Source organism: Camelus ferus, chromosome 12 (assembly GCF_009834535.1).
Source record: "Camelus ferus isolate YT-003-E chromosome 12, BCGSAC_Cfer_1.0, whole genome shotgun sequence".
NCBI lineage: Eukaryota > Metazoa > Chordata > Mammalia > Artiodactyla > Camelidae > Camelus > Camelus ferus.
Genome location: NC_045707.1, coordinates 8715968 through 8732738, shown reverse-complemented (window position 1 = coordinate 8732738; position 16771 = coordinate 8715968). Strand labels below are relative to the sequence as shown.

The 16771-nt window shown below is 57.8% G+C and overlaps 1 protein-coding gene and 1 long non-coding RNA gene across 3 annotated transcripts in view; both read left to right on the top strand.

Moving 5' to 3' along the window:
* Positions 1 to 16771, top strand: part of PHF21B (PHD finger protein 21B) — an 85598-nt gene that overhangs the window by 43402 nt on the left and 25425 nt on the right. The window lies entirely within an intron of this gene.
* On the top strand, positions 5601 to 7905 carry LOC116667544. Its single transcript, XR_004324376.1, has 3 exons — positions 5601 to 6115; positions 6445 to 6591; positions 7813 to 7905. It is a non-coding gene; the product is annotated as an uncharacterized LOC116667544 (long non-coding RNA).

The window sequence follows — 16771 nt, the reverse complement described above, 5'->3', positions numbered from 1 at the left end:
CGGCCCCCCAAAAGCCAGCTCCATGGCCAACTGGGGTTACCACCACGCCTGGCCCCCAGGAGCCCAGCACTGCCCAGTTTGCAGGGAGGCCTGGCACCTGGGGACACTGGGAGGCGGCCTGGCGGTGCCCTGGCGCACTCCTCCCCACGGTCTCTGGGATTCCCCCCGTGTGGATCATGGGCTCAAAGCTGAGTGACCTTGGGCAGGTCACTGAGCCTCCTGGCCCTTTGTGTCCTCCTGGGTGGAAAGGAAAAGTAATTGTGAGCACCCCGGCGGTTCCTGAAGGAGTAAATACAATCATGACTGTGTGGCACGTGGCAGGGCCTCAGTAAGGGCCAGAATTACCATTATTCTCTAATCTCTCTACTCATTCAATGAATATTTATTGAGCCTTTAAAAGTTGGAACAAGCTGGAATGTTTAGAAGTTGACATACTAACACAAAATTAAATTCCATGAATGACAGTAAGCTGGCCGGTCCCCAGGTCAGGCGGACACCTCCCCCTGTGTGTGTCTCGTCTGCTCCTGTGCACAGTGGACCATGAGTCCACCTCACTGGAGGATGCAGGCGAGGATGTGGGCCCTGGTTTGTCCAGCCCACCCCCAGCCTGGGTGGGAGGGGGAGGTCCCAGTTGGGGGAGGGGGGAGGCCCATGACCCCTGAGGGCAGGGAGCCCCCGTGCGTCTGCCGCTGCCTCTGCCCAGCAGGGCGGTTCGGGGAGCAGGTGTCCCAGGCCCTGCGTGCCTTTTTGGCTGTTGGTGTCTGTTCGCTCCCTGACCTCCTGATTCTCCTTCCTGAGTGCTGCTGCTTCATTGTTTTTACCCTCAGCACTTTGGGGGACCCCAGGGCGTCCACAGTCTGCGCCAGGGACAGGTGCGGGTGCATTCGGAGGGGCCGAGGGCTGGGGTCGTGGCCGAGAGTGACCCTTCTTTTCCCCCCTCAGTGAAGGCTGATGAGACGGGCTCCCTCTGAGCTGTGCCCCACTTTGTCCCGGCCCCCGGGTGTGTGCAGGAACAAGGCCGGGCGGGGATGGCATGAGGGGCCCACTCATCTGTGCAACTTGAACAGAAAGTCCCCCTCCCTCAAGAGCCCAGCCCAGCAGCCCAGGCCCGTCCGCGCCGTCCGTCCTCCAGCACCCCGACTGACCCGGGCCGCATCTCGGCCTCCTGCTCTGGCCCCCAGGGGTGGGGCCTGCTCCTCCCTCTGGTTGTCCCTCATAACTTGAGACCCCAAATCTGAAGTTAAAATGTTCCTGCATCCTGTGGGCCCCACTGCTCAGCGCGGCCTCATTTATTCCAGCTTATTAACACGAGGATGCGGTGCTGGACCACGGCCGCCTCTGGAGCCGCTCGCAGCGGGCAGGCGGAAGATCAGCAATGCTAATGCTGATAATTAGAACTCACGGCGGAATTTAAGGGCCGGGTTTCATGTTGGGAATAATCGAGTGGACTGGAGGGGTTGAAGCAGGCCTGCCTGGAGCCCGGCCGCAGATCAGGCCCTCTTGCCACGGGGAGGTGTGGGTCATTTCCTCGCCATCTAACCGCACGGTGCCTGGGGGAGGTCGGCGGTGTTTCAGGCATCTCTGTGGTTTCCCCTGACTGTTCCCTTTTACAGGTGGGGACACGAGGCTCAGAGCGGCAGAGGCTTGTCCACGCGCTCTACCCCCAGGTAGTGAGTTTCCTGAGGGCGGGGGCGTCACCCGTTTCGTATGTGTGTCCCCACCACCGAACTCTGGGCTCTGCCTGGGATTTTTCACGACTCCTGTCACCCTCCTGCTTAAAACCCCCCTCCAGAGCTCCCTGGCCTCCATGCCTTGTCCCCATGTCGCATGTCCCCCTGGCCTCCCTGCCTCCTCTTGTGCTGCCTCGTCCACCTTGCATCTCCGGGCTGTTCCTCCGCTGCCAGTGCTGCTGGCACACGTGTGCCCGCCGGGAGCCGGAGTGCGGTCTGGGGAAGTCCTCTATCCCTCCCAGCCCCTAACCCACCACCCCTTCTCTGCAGTTTCGGGTGCTCATCAGAGGGATGAGAACAGAAGTCTGTAACAGGACAGTGAAGTCCTGTCTATGATCGTGAGGCCAGTGTGTGTTTTATCTCCATAAACGGCCCATGTCGATTCCAGCGCTGTCTCAGCACCACCCAGAAACCACACCTGTTCCTGACCCACTCCCGGGTCCCCGGTCCCCTCCTGGAGACGGCGCCTTGCCCCTCAGGCCCTGGTCGAAGTGCCTAGGACTCGATTCCAGTCCGCACGCAGCGCGGGGGCTATGAGGCCGCCAGGAGGTGGCGGGGGGTGGGTGGTGACCCTCGTCTCCCCCGGGGGCCGTGGGGCTGCACTCCAGCCCGCGCCCCTCCAGCAGCCCCCGCCCCCGTTTTCCTTTCTTCCCGTGGGGGCTGGAGCTGCAGCTCTTGCCATTTTCTTAAATACGTAATTTTTTCTCCTTGAGATGTAATTTACACCCATTGAAATTCACAGGTCTTTACTGTTTGATGAGTTTTGACAGTTGTACACACCAAGTGCCTTGCCCCCCCATGAAGACAGCATTCTCATCCCCCCAGGAGGGAGGGGCCCTTGTGCCCTGTCCCATCACTCCTCCCACCTTCCTCGCTTCCACGAGCTTCGTGTCAGCGGGGCCGTTCAGTAAGTGGCCTTCCTGGCCCCCTGCGTTCGCTCGAGGCTCCTCCCTGCTGCTGGTGGGCCCGCCTCGCCCTCTGCTCTGTTCGTCACGTGGCCCGGATGTGTCACCATGGCTGTCCACTCTCCAGCTGACGGACACTTGGGTTTTCCCACTTTGGGGCGATAATGAATAAGGCTACTTTGGACATTCGTGGGCATGCCGTTTTGAGGACACATTTTCATTCCTCTATGTCAGTACCTAGGAGAGAAGTTGCCAGGTCCTAGCGCACAGGCTGTGTTTAATTTGTAGGAAACACCAAACTCTTTTTCGAAGTGTCGTGTCGTCTCCCCTACCCCCGCGGTTCATGAGGCCCCGGCTCCCACCTGGCCAGGGGGTTCGGAGAAGGCTTCCGTGATGGAAAGAGGGGCCGACCTGAGCCCAGGCGTGACACGGTCACAGGGCGGCGGTGGTGGGACCCCTCCCTGCCATGAGGGACCCGGGAAGAGGAGCTGGCTTGAGAGGAAGGGGAGGCGTCCGGGGTTGGGGGATGTCCTGTGCGGGCCTGGAGCTCAGAGGAGAGGGGTTTGGGAGTGGGGGCATTTACAGTGAGATGGGGGCTGCAGGCCAGGGGCCGGCATTTCTGCCAGGTCAAGGGGAGAGCGTGAGCTCACAAAGGCCTCTGCCAGGAGCCGCTGTGAACCGGTCTGGCTGCTAGTGGCTTCCCTGGTCCCTGCCTCCACCACCCAGCAACGCCCCTTCCCCTGTCCGACAGTGCTGGGAGGAGCCCTCCGGGGCCACCTGGAGGCGGGGGTATTGGAGCAGGACCCCGTGCGTTGCCATGGCCCCCGCACTCATTGCGGGAGAGAAGGCAGCAGTGCCGCCTGGTCAGGACCCTCCTGGGAGGTGATTTTGGCTACATTTAGCCTGTGAGGATTTGTCCCTCCCCACCCCGCCCCAGGACATTCAGCTCAAAGTCTAAAGCTTGTTTTCAGCACTTTATTCATTTCCATCAGAAATACTGTTCCTTCTAAGACTACCCCAGCAGAGAGGACAGAGCGTTGAGTGTCCCCCTGGGGGACACCGTCTGCACGCAGAGCACAGCTCAGCAGGTCACCGGGCCCAGCTCGCAGGCTCTGCTCAAGGCCTGGGGTTCCTGGAGGAGGGCAGAGACGGGGCAGCTGAACACCTTACCTTCCTAATCTCCCTGATTCTTCACCACCCTAGGAAGATGACATCCGCATCCCCATTTTAGAGATGACGAAACGGAGGCTCGGGGAGGGTGGGTAGCCTAATCAAAGGCACGGCTGCCTGAAGCCACATTGTCCTACCTCTGTGCAGCTTTTTCGGGGACTCCTAAGCTCCAGGTGTGTGCCACACACTCCTCTTTTAACCGTCACAGCCAATCTGCATGCATGTTAATTGTCCCTGTTTTACAGATGAGGAAAACTGAGGCTCAGGGAGTGTGATGACTGTGCAGGGTCTTACAGCCCATCGGGGGCAGGGCCAGGATTTGACTCCAGGACTCTGGGCTGCTTTCCTGCAGTTCCTGGCTGGCGTCCCAGGGAGCACGATGCGGGGCGGACGTGATGGTGCAGGTGACAGTGGACAGACCTCCACGACTCCTTGGGACCACCACGGGCACGTGTGGGCATTTGGCTGGAGTGGCATTTTGAAGGCTCTGCTTTTTTCCTTGACTCAGAATAGGTACTTACATTGTGTGCAGGTGTGTGTTTAACCAGGTGTCAAGATTTCAGAGGCCCCAGGGGTTTCCCCATGGGCGAAGCAGGCGCTGCCTTCACCCCCAAAGCAGAGAGCCGCAAGTATGGGGCTCCCACTCTGTGCCCTCCCCTTTACTCACGAGGTGAGGGTGACACCCTGGGCCGTCATCAGTGTGAACCAGCCCAGCGGTGATCTTCCGGGGCCCCAGGGTCAGGGGACAACCTCCGGTTCCTGAGCAAGGATCCCTGGCAGGACAGCGTCTTTCTCCCTGCTGGAGACTCAGTCCCAGGGAAGGATTCTGATTGGCTCCACTGGGTCATATGCCGGCCCACTAAACCAGTAATAGGTCCCAGATAATCCAGTGCTGTGATTGGCCAGGTTGGGTCATGTGCTCCAGTCTGAAGCTGGGGGAGGGTCTTGGTGCCCCGCCCACCACCCAGCCAGTGAGTCCCCTGGGGGCCAGGCAGCCAGCCAGCGCTTCCTTCAGCAGCGCTGGGCTTGGGGAGCATCACTGCTTTACTGAGTGAGGTCCAGGGAGGGCTGGTGGCCCAGCACAGAAACCGGGAAGGGTGTTCCAGGCAGGGGGCAGTGTGCGCATGTCCGTGTGCGTGCACTGGTACCTGTGTGCGTGCAAAGGTGTGGAAGTGTGAAGAGATTCTCCCCCACCGTCTTCTGGCCCAATTTCACACTCTCATCACTGTACTAACTACGGACTGGCCTGGGGGTGGTATTTACAGACCACCATCCCTGGGGACTTGCCTGGCCAAGGTGAATCAGAGGAAAGGTCCCAAAAAGTCTGCCCAACTGCTCACCTGGGAGTGAAGGAAGGAGCCGTTCAGGAAAGCTCATTGTGCCTTGGCGTCTGCCTGGCACAGGTGTGCTTGGGGGTGGCTTTGGCCCCCTCGTGTTGCTTACAGGGTTGCAGGGGACATCCATGCTCTGGAGAATGTCCTTTAGGCCAGGCTGTGTTAGGCCATGCCTGGGGGGAACTTGGCAGTAGTAGGGCCTCTGGCCCCAGTTAAGCTCGCTGAGAGGAAGGACAGCCACACAGAGTCTCCCATCATGTGGCCCCATGTCTGTGGCCACCTGGCTGATCTACCCCAGCCTCCCCCATGCAGAGGGTCAACCTCTGGACATGGGGAGGCCAGAGGTGGGTCCTGGTGGGAGTCGGCCAGCGTCCACACAGCACCTGGTCCGGCCAGCCTTGCCCGTGTCCCCTTGCCTTTGCTCCACACAGATCTCAGCAAGACCAGGAAGCGGCCCAGAGGCGAGCCCTCGGTCCTCGCTCCGCCTAAGGTGGGTCTGGCCCCCGGCAGTCTGCTGGGGAAAGACGGAGGATCAGGCGGGGGCTTTCTCCCCCGCAGACTGGGGGTGCCGGCTGGTGCCTGCCACACAGGGCACTCTGCCACCCCCACCACACTCCCTGCCCTCGGCCTGGGTTGTCTCACTGCCAGGTTCTGAAGGTATTGTCTAGTGGCCTGTCTGCCGCCTCCCCTAGATGCTGGTGGCCCCATCATAGACATGGGGAAACTGAGTCAGGAGGTGAGAGTGCCGGTCGGAGTCACTCCTGGAGGCACCGCCGGGATTGTTTCACCAGGTCCTCCCGCCTCCCCCTCCCCGAGCTCAGTGTGGTTCCCACCGCCCAGAGCCACATGCAGAAGAGTGACCCCTGGGATCCATCATCAGCATCATTTCCCAGTTCCCAAAGTGCTGCCACCAAGTGTTGTGGTCCCCTGTGTGTCTGAGCTGCGTGCCGAGCCCCCCAGCGTCCCTGAGCCCTCTGTGAGTCGTCCCTTCCTCCCTGTGGCCTGGTCTCATCCTGCAGGACCAGGTGGAGGAGGGGAGAGAAGGAAGGGTGGGGGCAGGGTGGTGGAAGGACTGTCCACTTGAAACCTGAGGGCCACAGTCCCCCTCAGAGTCCCCTCCCACGCATGTCTCACCAGCCACTCGCCTGGGGCAGGTCACTTCATCTCCTTGCACTTCCCTCATCTGCATGTTGGGACCCTGAACTCATCCCTTAGAACTGTGGAAGCCACCTCGACGCAGAGGTGCCTTGTGTACGTCAAACACCCCCACGCCCCTTCCCTGATGGTGGGACCTCCATCCACCAGGTCCCTGCTGGTTGGGAAGTGTCAGATCCTGGCTGACATCCTGGACCTGCGCTGGCTTGGACTGGCTTGGAGCCTGTCACCCACAGACAGGGCGGCACCCTCACCTTGCTTACTTCTGTCCACACGGGGCCTGGCACAGGATAGCTGGTCAGTAAACATGCTGAGTCTAATTAGTGCCAACGGATTAAGTAGTGGGGATTTAATCCTGTTTCCCTATCAGTTGCCGGGTCGGTAAATCAAACCAGGAGCTGGTTGCCAAGGGCAGGACCTTGCTCCCCCAGCCAGACCGTCCTTTGTGGGGCTCTCAGGAGCCTCCAGGGTTCCTGGAGTGTTCCGTATCTTGGTCTGGGTGGTGGTTACTTGGGTGTAGATGTTTGTCGAAAACCCCCCAGTTGCCTCCGGGGGTTGGGGCGAGCCCCTCCCCACTACTGCCCACGTGAGGCTCACTGCAGGGGGCCTCTCCCAAAAGGGGAGAGGGACCGGGCTGTGGCGGGCACCCCATGGAGCCATGCAGATGTGGGTCCCCTAAATTAGATTCTGGGGCATTGGAGGTGGCAGGATGATGAGGCTGGGGCCAGTGGGAGTGTGCGTCAGCCGATCACATGTGGAAATCAGATTCCCTGAATGACTGTTTTATGGAGGTCCGGGGTCGGTGGGGGAGAGCCCGTTTAACACGCCTGCAGGTTGCATTTCACCCTCGCGGGGATCTGTTTTGACGATGCGTGCCCCTGCGTCCGAGGGCCCAGGGAGCAGCTCCGGGGCCTCCTGCTGAGGGGCAGACACAACGGCTCCCGAGTCGCAGATAGCGGGGAGCACGAGGCGAGTGGGACAGGCAGTCTGTGGGGACCAGGGGACCAGGAAGGGTGGGCACCACCACTCCACGCCTTCCTCTCGCCCCAGGCCCCGGGGAGAGGGAGCGGTCCCCGTGGTGCCTCCTCCCCTGCAGCCCTGGAGACCAGCCCATGCCCTTCGGTACCAGATTTTACTACATCATTCCAGAGGTCAGGCAGGAAGGGAAACTAGCCCCAGGGTCTTTCCAGCATCCAAGTGAGGCTGCAGCCCCAGCTCCTGGGTCCTCTGTGTGTCACACCGCCTCACCCATCCTGCCTCACAGCTGAGAGGCTGGTCTCCTCCCTAAGAGGCCCCTTCAGTGGGGATGGGGGCAGCGTCCAGCCAGGGGCTCCCATCCAGGAGCCCCCCACCCACCCCTGTGACCTTGGACATGCCTACAGCCAGAGCTGGGCAGGAAGGCGGTACCTCCCCCTCGGAGAACTGGCGCCTGCAGGGCCCGGCGGAGGGGACTGGCAGGGAGTTGTGACTGGCCCCCCCAAGGCCAGTTCTCCTTCAGATGCTGCGTTTGTTTCCCAGGTGAGTTGATGGGCCGCGGCCTTGCGGACACCCCGCCCCAGAGCTGGCGCGGCTTCCGAGGCCGCCATCTGGAGGGAAGCTCCCAGCATGCCCCACCCCCACGGCCCCCCACCCCACACCTGTGGTTGCCAGGGACTCATGGCTGGTTTTTTTCACTCTCAAGATCACAGCCCCCGATTCTCAGTCCACGATGCCATTTGGAGTGTGTATCTCCTACTAAATAGCATAAAATTACACCCTTTCAAGTTAATTAAACCGCTTTGCCACACTGGGGGTTGCCAAAAGGGTGTTTTAAATGTCAGCACAGAGTAGCCACTTGTGTTTTCTGGGGCTTTCTGATTAAGAATGGCCTCCTCTGTAAAGACCACTGCGTTGGTTAACTGGCCCCGGGCAGCCCGCCTCGGCCGGCCCTGCTCGGCCAGGGTCACTGGGACCCAGCCTGGCTGGAGCCCCCTGTGCTGGCAGCTGTGCCCCCACCCGCCCCAGGTGCTCAGTAAACAGGTTTGCTTTGGGGCGGGGAGTAGGCAGCGTCCCTAGAATCGGAGCTTCAGAAAATGACTCCCCGTGAGGGGCTTGAAGAAGCGGGTTTTGGAGGAGGGTGCTTGTTTTCAAGGCTCGGTGTTGTGGTCTCCTGAGAGGCCCCGGGGCGTAGCTCCCCTCTCCCAGGAGCTGCTGAGCACTGGGGACCACGCCCCAGACCTGGGGAGAGGGCAGGATGCCCAGGGCAGGGGCCAGTGGGTGTGGGTGCCTGTGGACAAGAGCCTGACGACCACGGCTGGTCCTGGGAGGGGAGATCTAAACGGGTCTGCGCAGCGCTGTGGGCCACTTGGACCCCCTACCTCTCCAGCCAAGAGCCTGCGTGGACTCCCCGACGCCTCTTTTCCATCATGAGAGCATTCCAGTTGATCTGTCCCAGGGGACAGCCGAGCTGTTCCCAGTCTTTCCCCGTCGCAGACACTGTTGTGAGCCTGCTCCCGTCTGGTCCCTGTGCACATGGGCACGGGTGGCCCCAGGTGTGCCCAGAAGGGGACCCTCAGGCCTGGGCATGCTTGTCCCTCCTTCATCAGGAGACCTCGTTGCCCTCCTGCCAGTGCCATCCCCCTCGAGTCCTTCCCTCCGCCTCCCTTGTCACCACCGTGGGTCCCTGATAGGCATCTGTGAACTGAGGACCCACTGAATGAATCACACCCTGTGGCTCTGGGCCAGGTGCCTCCTGCCCGCCCCTCTGGTCCTGGGAACAGAGAAGGTGGTTCTTGATCCCCTGCTCCGGAGGTGAGGACAGGGGATGAAATTCGAGTGCGGGTTGGTTGGCCCCCACCGGTACCGCGTGGTCCGGGTGTGTGCTGGGTCTCAGCTGTAGGTACGACCTGGGCCAGGAGGAGGGGGCTTCCAAGACATGGGGCAGCAAAGGGAGTTTTGCCTTTCCCTGGGTTTTCACATGAACCCCAAAGGCCCCTGACAGTCCCCTGTGGACAAGCTCGGGGCTAGTGGAGGCAGGGAGCAGGCGCGGGGGCCCCGAGCTGGGGCTGGCAGAGCCCGCCGGGAGCACACGGAACTATCCCTGTCTCCTCCACAGTGATAAAGGCGGCGGTCAGGTTTCATCTGTGAATAATAAACCGGTTTCACACGACGGTAAGAGTGGTGCTTGTGTGATATTAACATTTATTGGCACTTACGGATGTTGGAGCTGCAGGCTTACCTCTGCCCCACGTCACAGGGATGCAGGGAGGCAGGGAGGACTGCAGCTCGAGAAGCTGTGCCAGCCGCTCAGCCGGCCTGCGGCCTGGAAGCGGGCTCCTCCTGGGCTGTCCTGTGTGGCTCTCAGAGGCCTGGGGCTGCTGCCCCACTCCCCACCCAGCCAGGCGGAGGCAGGAGCCTCGTGGGGTGCAGAAAGCAGGAGCCCCGCTCTGGTCAGCTCAGCACATGCTTTCTCGGTCATCGGAGGGGCTGGAGAAGGGGACACTGCGGTCCTTGAAGCCCCGCTCAGCACGCAGACCTGGCAGTGAGCACCCTGGGCCCCTGTGGGATATCAGCCTCCCAGACGAAGTTAATAGTGGTTTGTGCCCCAATACAGGGCACTTGGGATACAGGGCACTTCCTCCTCCTGCAGGGGAGCCAGGCTCCCAGGAACTCCTGCTCCTGCTGACTGGGGCCCAGCTGCCCAGGTCAGATAAAGAGGAACATTCGTCTCTGTGTAGTGTAGCCGCATTCCTCGGGGACCGCTGCTCCGGGGATGTAGTCTGAGCTCCTTAGGAGTCAGGCCATGACCTGGCCTCGGCTCCCCTGCTGATCACGCAAGGGGCACCAGCTCCTGGGAGGCGCTCGCTTGCCCTCCTGCCCCCTGAGCTCCAAGTCCTGAATGCTCTCCTCTGGCTCAGAATCTCAGCCCAGGACTCACCTTGCACCACAAGGATGTTTGTGGGCAGCTGAGCAGGGGGTGATGCCAAGCAGGGGCTGGGGATGAACTCACCTGGAATGAAACTAGGGGGCAGATTGGTAAGGATGTTTGGGGACTGAGGGTGTACGGGCCCCAGGAACCCCCCGATGTTTGGGGTTCCCGTGGTGGCCAAGGGCTCAGGCTCCGGTGAGATTGGGACCCTACCATAGACTGGCCGCGTGGCTGTGGTGTGACATCCAGCCCCTGGCCTCGGCGTCCCTTGGTGGGGAGGTAGACATGGCAGAGTGTTCCAGTAAATGCAAGGGGATCCCAGCACCTGATGGCTTCCTTTAGCAAAACTCAACTTCTGCTTTTTCTTCCCCGGTGGGCGATGAAGAGACACAGAGGCCTGGCCGAGGGCCTCCCAGGCCAGGCGTGGTGTGAAACCCTGTTGTTTCAACTCAGCAACAGGCTGCTGCAGTCCAGGCGCCGTGTCCCCGGCCGCTCAGGGCGCAGACCTTTCCCCTGGGCCAGTTTGGGGCCGTGCTTTCAGAAGCCTCTCAGGCGGTTGGGGGCTGAAAGTGGCCCACTGGGTGGGCTGCTTTTTCCACTGTTCAGTGAGGGTTTTCCCTGGAAGGAACCAGGAACCATATCCTGGGATGGGCGCTGAGGGTACGGAGGACCTGCCCACTCCTCGGCAAAGGGCAAAGGCTCTGGGTCTGCAGGGGAGCCTGGGGGTGCCCCTCTCCAGCCTTAGGGCTTCAGCGGACAAAGACCGGCCCCCTGGCTGCCCTGGATGGGGGGCGAACCTCTCAAGAGCCTTGTCCCCCTTATTCAATGAGGTCTGGATTGGAAACACATGGCATCCTCTAACGAGGACCGCTGGACGTCTCTGTGGTGACGGGGTGTGCAGTACGTAGGAGTAACAGTCTCCCCCTTGTCTGGAAGGACTGGCTGGGGATTGGAGGCTATAACTGGAACCTGGTGGTGTGCAGGTGGCCTGGGGGGACATGGCAGTTTGGGTGACCTCGTACGAAAGGCACGGGGGGCATGAGAGTCCCCACCTCCTCCCCTGGAGAAACCAGGCAGTGGCCTCGTGTTTGGGGGCAGTGGGAGGTTGGTGTAGCCGTGTGCGGCAGGTCCTGGTGACACGGCTCCGCGGGGGATGTCCTGGCGTTTCAGGTGTGTGCTTACGCGGCAGGAGGGGGACAGGGCATGCTGTGGGTGTCTCTTACTGTGGGAGGGCTTCCCCGTGTGTTTTTCTACAGTTTTATCTGCAGATCTGTGTCGATACCAACACTGGTATTCAGGCGAGAAGAAACCCAGCCCTCCTGAGTCCCACAGCGGCGGCCCGGGGCAGGGGCTGAGAGGCCTCGTGGGTGGTGGGGGGATGCACTGTGACCCCCCCACCGCCTCCACTCCTGCAGGGAGGACAGAGAGTCTGGAGGACTGAGCTCCCTGACCCGCGCGTGTGCGGGGCCGTGGCGCGTGGGAGACTCGGCCACCGTGAGCTGGTCGCGTGGTTCTTGTCTCTGCTTGGCCTCCGGTTCTGGTGCTGCCGGCGGTGCCTGCCGGTCCCCCAGCTGTCGGAGCCCTTGGAGTCAGCTTAGCAGGCCCGAGGCTGTGCCGCCGGTCCAGCCCCGCGCATCCCGCCAGGGCCCCAGGGTGTACCTTCCTCCCAGGCACACCCTTAGCGCCCTCCTGTCCCTCCCCATTTCCGGGCACAGCCGGGGCCGCCCGCTCCCCCTACCCAGCGCTCACGGAGTGGGACGCGCACCGGGCGCAGCGCTGACTCCGTGGCACCCATCTCTTTGACCCTCTTCTGCCTGGTGCAGCAGGAACTCCCCGTGTCGTGGAAGAGGAGATTGGGTGCAGAGAGCTAAGGGGCCACACGCAGCTGGTGTCAGAGCCAGCTTATGAGCCCAGCTCCCCACCGCGAGTACAGTCAGCACGACGCCTGTCTCCTCGGTGCCTCCCACCTGCCTCGGCCGTGACTGAGCTTCTCCCCGGTGTCGCAGGCCGCCCCAGGGACTCCACCGATGCAGGAAAAATGTGAAGTTATCTTTGACTTTTATGGCCCTTTTTTCCCCCTATTAAAATGCTTAGAGCTGTAAGTGTAGTCATAAGGAGCTCATTTATCTTGACAAAAGTGCAGCTATAAACTCTCCAGTGCTTGTGAAATAGTCTCTGAGATGATTGTTTCTGCCGCTACCGATAAATTCCTCCTCGGAGCAGAAAGGTCAGCCCCTGCCAGATAAAATGTCTCTTCAGCTTGTTAATTAAAGGTTTATAGGGACGTGGAAGAATGCGCTCCGTGGTCGGCCTTCGAGCAAGAGAAGCAAATAGATGGCGATTGGAGGGTGCCCGGAAGCCCTGGAGCACAGACGGGAGGTGGACGGCCGTGGACGGGGCTGTGGTGACCTGGGGGGAAGCCTACCACTCCCAGCAGCGGTGCGGCCGAGGGTCCGCTCAGCAGCCTGCTTGTAGCAAGCTCCTCCCCAAAGCCTGGGACTTTGGGCTGTGACCCAGGGAGTCGTCAGGTCGTCTGCGCTCCTCCTGCTGCCCCGGCACAGAGGGCACCCCAGACACTGGAGATGCTCCTTAAAGAGCTGCCGGGCACCTCGAGGCCCAGGCAGCGGTGTGAATGCGGCCATTGGGCGGGAGTCGGGAGGTGAATGCTTTGTTCTGTGAACATCCCACAGGTGTTCAGCATTTTCCCCGTGGCAGCTCGTGTCTTTTTCTTAGTAACTGAGTATTTGAGAATGCAGTCAAACTGAAGCTCCCCCTGTCTTTCCCCCGACCCACCCCACCCTCGAGGGCTCTGCCTCTCCAGCAGCCTTGGCCCATCCCTCCCTCTTGTGGTCCCCCCTCCCCCTCCCTGACTGTGAATTTCTAAGGCCCACGGACGGAAGTCACCGGTGTCCTAAGGCGGGAGAGACTGCTCAGTGCCAGTCTGGAAAGAAGGCTTAGAACCACAGACACTGGTGCCTGTGAGACCCATGGACACAGAGCAGAAGAGGTACCCAGAGAAGAATCCATATGGAAACACACAGGGCACATGCCCCAAAGTGGATGCCGGAGAACCAAACGGCTGGTGCAGTAATGTGCCCAGACACGGACACACAGCCGCCCTCACGCCTCTCCTCGCAGACTTGAAGGTGCACACAAGCTGGGAAAGCGCAGGCGCACACGCCCCTCATCCGAAGTGCTTGTTTGGAGATCTTCGCTGGCAGGGAGTCCCCAGGGAAAGAAGCTTCGTGCCTGCTCTCTGGCTCCTGTAGGTGTTGGACCTGGATTTGCCTTAGTGGTTCGTGGGCCCATCACCCACGCGGGAATCCCTGCTCCTAAGGGTCCACGTGGCTCCACCCACTGATGGAGTGATGGTGCACCTGCTGGGCCTTTCATTGCCGAACCTGCTGGAGGGACAGCCCAGCTTCTTTTTGGCCCGTGGCCCCCACGTTGGCAGAATCACCTGGAAGCTCGTTAATCAAATAGTGCTTCCCCCAAGCCTGCCTCCCACCTGCGCAAGTCTAGGCCGGGTCCAGGGATCTGACCGCAGACAGGCTGCGCGGCTGACGCTGATGTGACAGCAGGTCCGGCAAGGGGGAGGGCACCGCCTTCCCTCCCTTTACGGAAGCTGGGGCAGGATCTTTGAGAATGTGGGCACAGGGCGGTGCTGGAGGGGGACAGGGAATGGCACAGTGGATGGAGACGCTTTCTCATAAAGTGACTGCGTCTTTTTTTTTTTTTTTAATTGAAGTATAGTCAGTTTACAATGTTGTGTCAATTTCTGTTGTACAGCATGGTGTTTCAGTCATATATATATATATATATATATATATATATATATATATATATATACATATACATATATTCGTTTTCATATTCTTTTCCATCGTAGGTCACTACAGGATATTGAATATAGTTCCCTGTGCTTTACAGCATAAACTTGTTTATTTTATATATAGTAGTTAGTATCTGTAAATCTCGAACTCCCAGTTTATCACTTCCCACTCCCTTTCTCCCCCTGGTAACCGTAAGTTTGTTTTCTAGGTCTGTGAGTCTGTTTCTGCTTTGTAAATAAGTTCATTTGTGTCTTTTTTTTTTTAGATTCCACTTATAAGTGATATTGTATGATATTTTTCTTTCTTTTTCTGGCTTACTTCACTTAGAATAACTATCTCCAGGTCCATCCACGCTGCTGCAGATGACATTATTTTATTCTTTTTTATGGCTGAGTAGTATTCCATTGTAAATATACCACAACTTCTTTATCCTGCATCTGTTTTTAATGCCCTCTGTCTTGCATGTAAAGCTCTGTTCCACCACGTGTCCACAGTGAATTTCTAGGTAAATATGGATAATTTGGCTCCATGCAGAGGCAGGCAGCTGGCTGGAAGGACGTGAACCTCAGAGTTTTGCCTACTTGGGCCAGGTGGCACGTTCCAGAGGAGGGAGGAGCCATCTTATCATTATTGGGACAAGCAGTTCTGGGACTTGTGGGGCCTGAGACCCTCTGCTGTGTCATTTGGGGAAGGATGACACTCATTCCAGGGGCAGAGAGCCATAAGGGGGGAAAGAGGAAGGGAGTTTATCTTTAGCAGCTTTGTTGGAGTAACATATACAATATACATATTTAGAGTGTGCTATATGTTTGGCAGATACACACCTGTGAAACCATCACCAGAATCAAGATAGTAAACACACCCTTCACCCTCAGAAGTTTCTCCTTTGTAACACCTTCCTCCTCCTCTCCCCATCTCCATATACCCTCTGATCTGTTTTCTGTCCCTTTAGATTAATTTGCGTTTTCTGGAATTTCATATGAATGGCCTCATACAATAATACATCCTCCCTTCTTGTCTGGGTCCTTTCACTCAGCAAAATTATGTTGAGATTCATCTATGTTTATGTGTATCAATTGCTTGTTTCCTTTTTCATGGCTGAGTAATATTCCATCGGATGGATATACCACAGTTTGTTCATCTGCAGAGCCACTATTGTATGTTTCAGCTGTTTCCATTTTGGGTTATCACAGGAGAGCTGCTGTGAATTTTCACAGACAAGCCTCTGTCTGGACACGTGCTGTCGTTTCTCGTGGGTAATGCCTAGAAGTGGAGTGTTTTAGTCAGGACTGCTGCAACAAAAATATGATCTACTTGGTGGCTTTAACAATAAACATTTCTGTCTCACCGTTCTGGAGAAGCCCAAGATGAAGGTGTTGGCTGGTTTGGTTTGTGGTGCGGACCCTCTTCCTGGTTTGCAGATGGATGCTTTCTCGGTCTGTTCTAGCTGCTGTAACAAAACACAGTAGCTCACTGTAATCGGCGGTTCATTGCTCACCGTTCTAGAGGCCGGGCTTCGGAGATGAGGGTGCCAGCACTGTCAGGTGAGGGCTCCCTTTCTGGCTGCAGACTTTTCATTGTATTCTTTCCTGGGGGAAGGGCTAGGAATCTCTGGAACCTCTTTTGGGGCACTAATCCCATTCATTTCATCAGGATTCCACCCTCAGAGCTTAAGCACCCCCCAAAGACCCTGCCTTGTAACTCCATCAAGTGACTTTTAAGGGGACACACTCACATCATGGCAGACTCCTTCTTGCTGTGTCTTCACATGGCAGGAGGCGGGGGAAGCAAGCCCTCTCAAGTCTCTCCTTATAAGGGTGCTAACCCCATCATGATGGCCCCACCCGTGTGGCCTAGTCACCCCAAAGCCTCATCTCCAAATACCATCACCCTGGGGATTAGTTTCCTCATAATTTTGGGAGGACACTGACATCCAGTCCACAGCAGTACAAGCATGTGTAACTTTTTACAAAACTGCCGAACTGAGTTCCAGTGTGATTGCACCACTTTATGTTCCCAAGAGTGATGGGGGCCCTGCTCCACATCCTTACCAGCTCTGGACTTGTCCGCCTTTTCATTGTAGCCATCTGAATGGGTGCGTGGTGGTCTTTTACTGTGGTTTAGTTCATATTTCCCTAATCACAAATGGTGTTTAGTATCTTTTCATTTGCTTATTTGCCATCAGCATATCTTCTTTAGTGAAGTATCTGTTCAAACTATTTTTAAATTGGGTCGTTAGTTTTCCAGTTACTGAGTTTTGAGAGTTCTCCTGTGTGTTCTGGATACAAGGCTTCCATCAGAGAGGTGATTTGCACAGTGTTTTTTTTCCCCAGTCTGTGGCTTGTTCTTTCATTCTCTTAACACTGTCTTTCCAACTTCAGTAGTTTTTAATTTTTTTGAAGTTCAGCTTATTAATTTGTTCCTAGATGGATTATGCTTTTGGTGTGGTATCGAAGACTCTTGCCTAACCCACAGCCCCAAGGGTTTTCTCCTATGTTTTCTTCTGGAAGTTTTATAGTTTTAGACTTTACATTTAGGTCTCTGATCCACCTGTTTTTTTTTTTTTTTTTTAATGTGTGCACGGTATGGATTGAAGTTATGTTTTCGTTTGTTTTTACGGGTATCCACTTGTTCCAACTCCATTTGTGAAACAATTGTCCTTTTTCCACTTAATTAGTGGACTTTGCAGTCTTTGCTGAAAATCAGTTGACCATATGTGTGAGTCTGTTTCTGGACT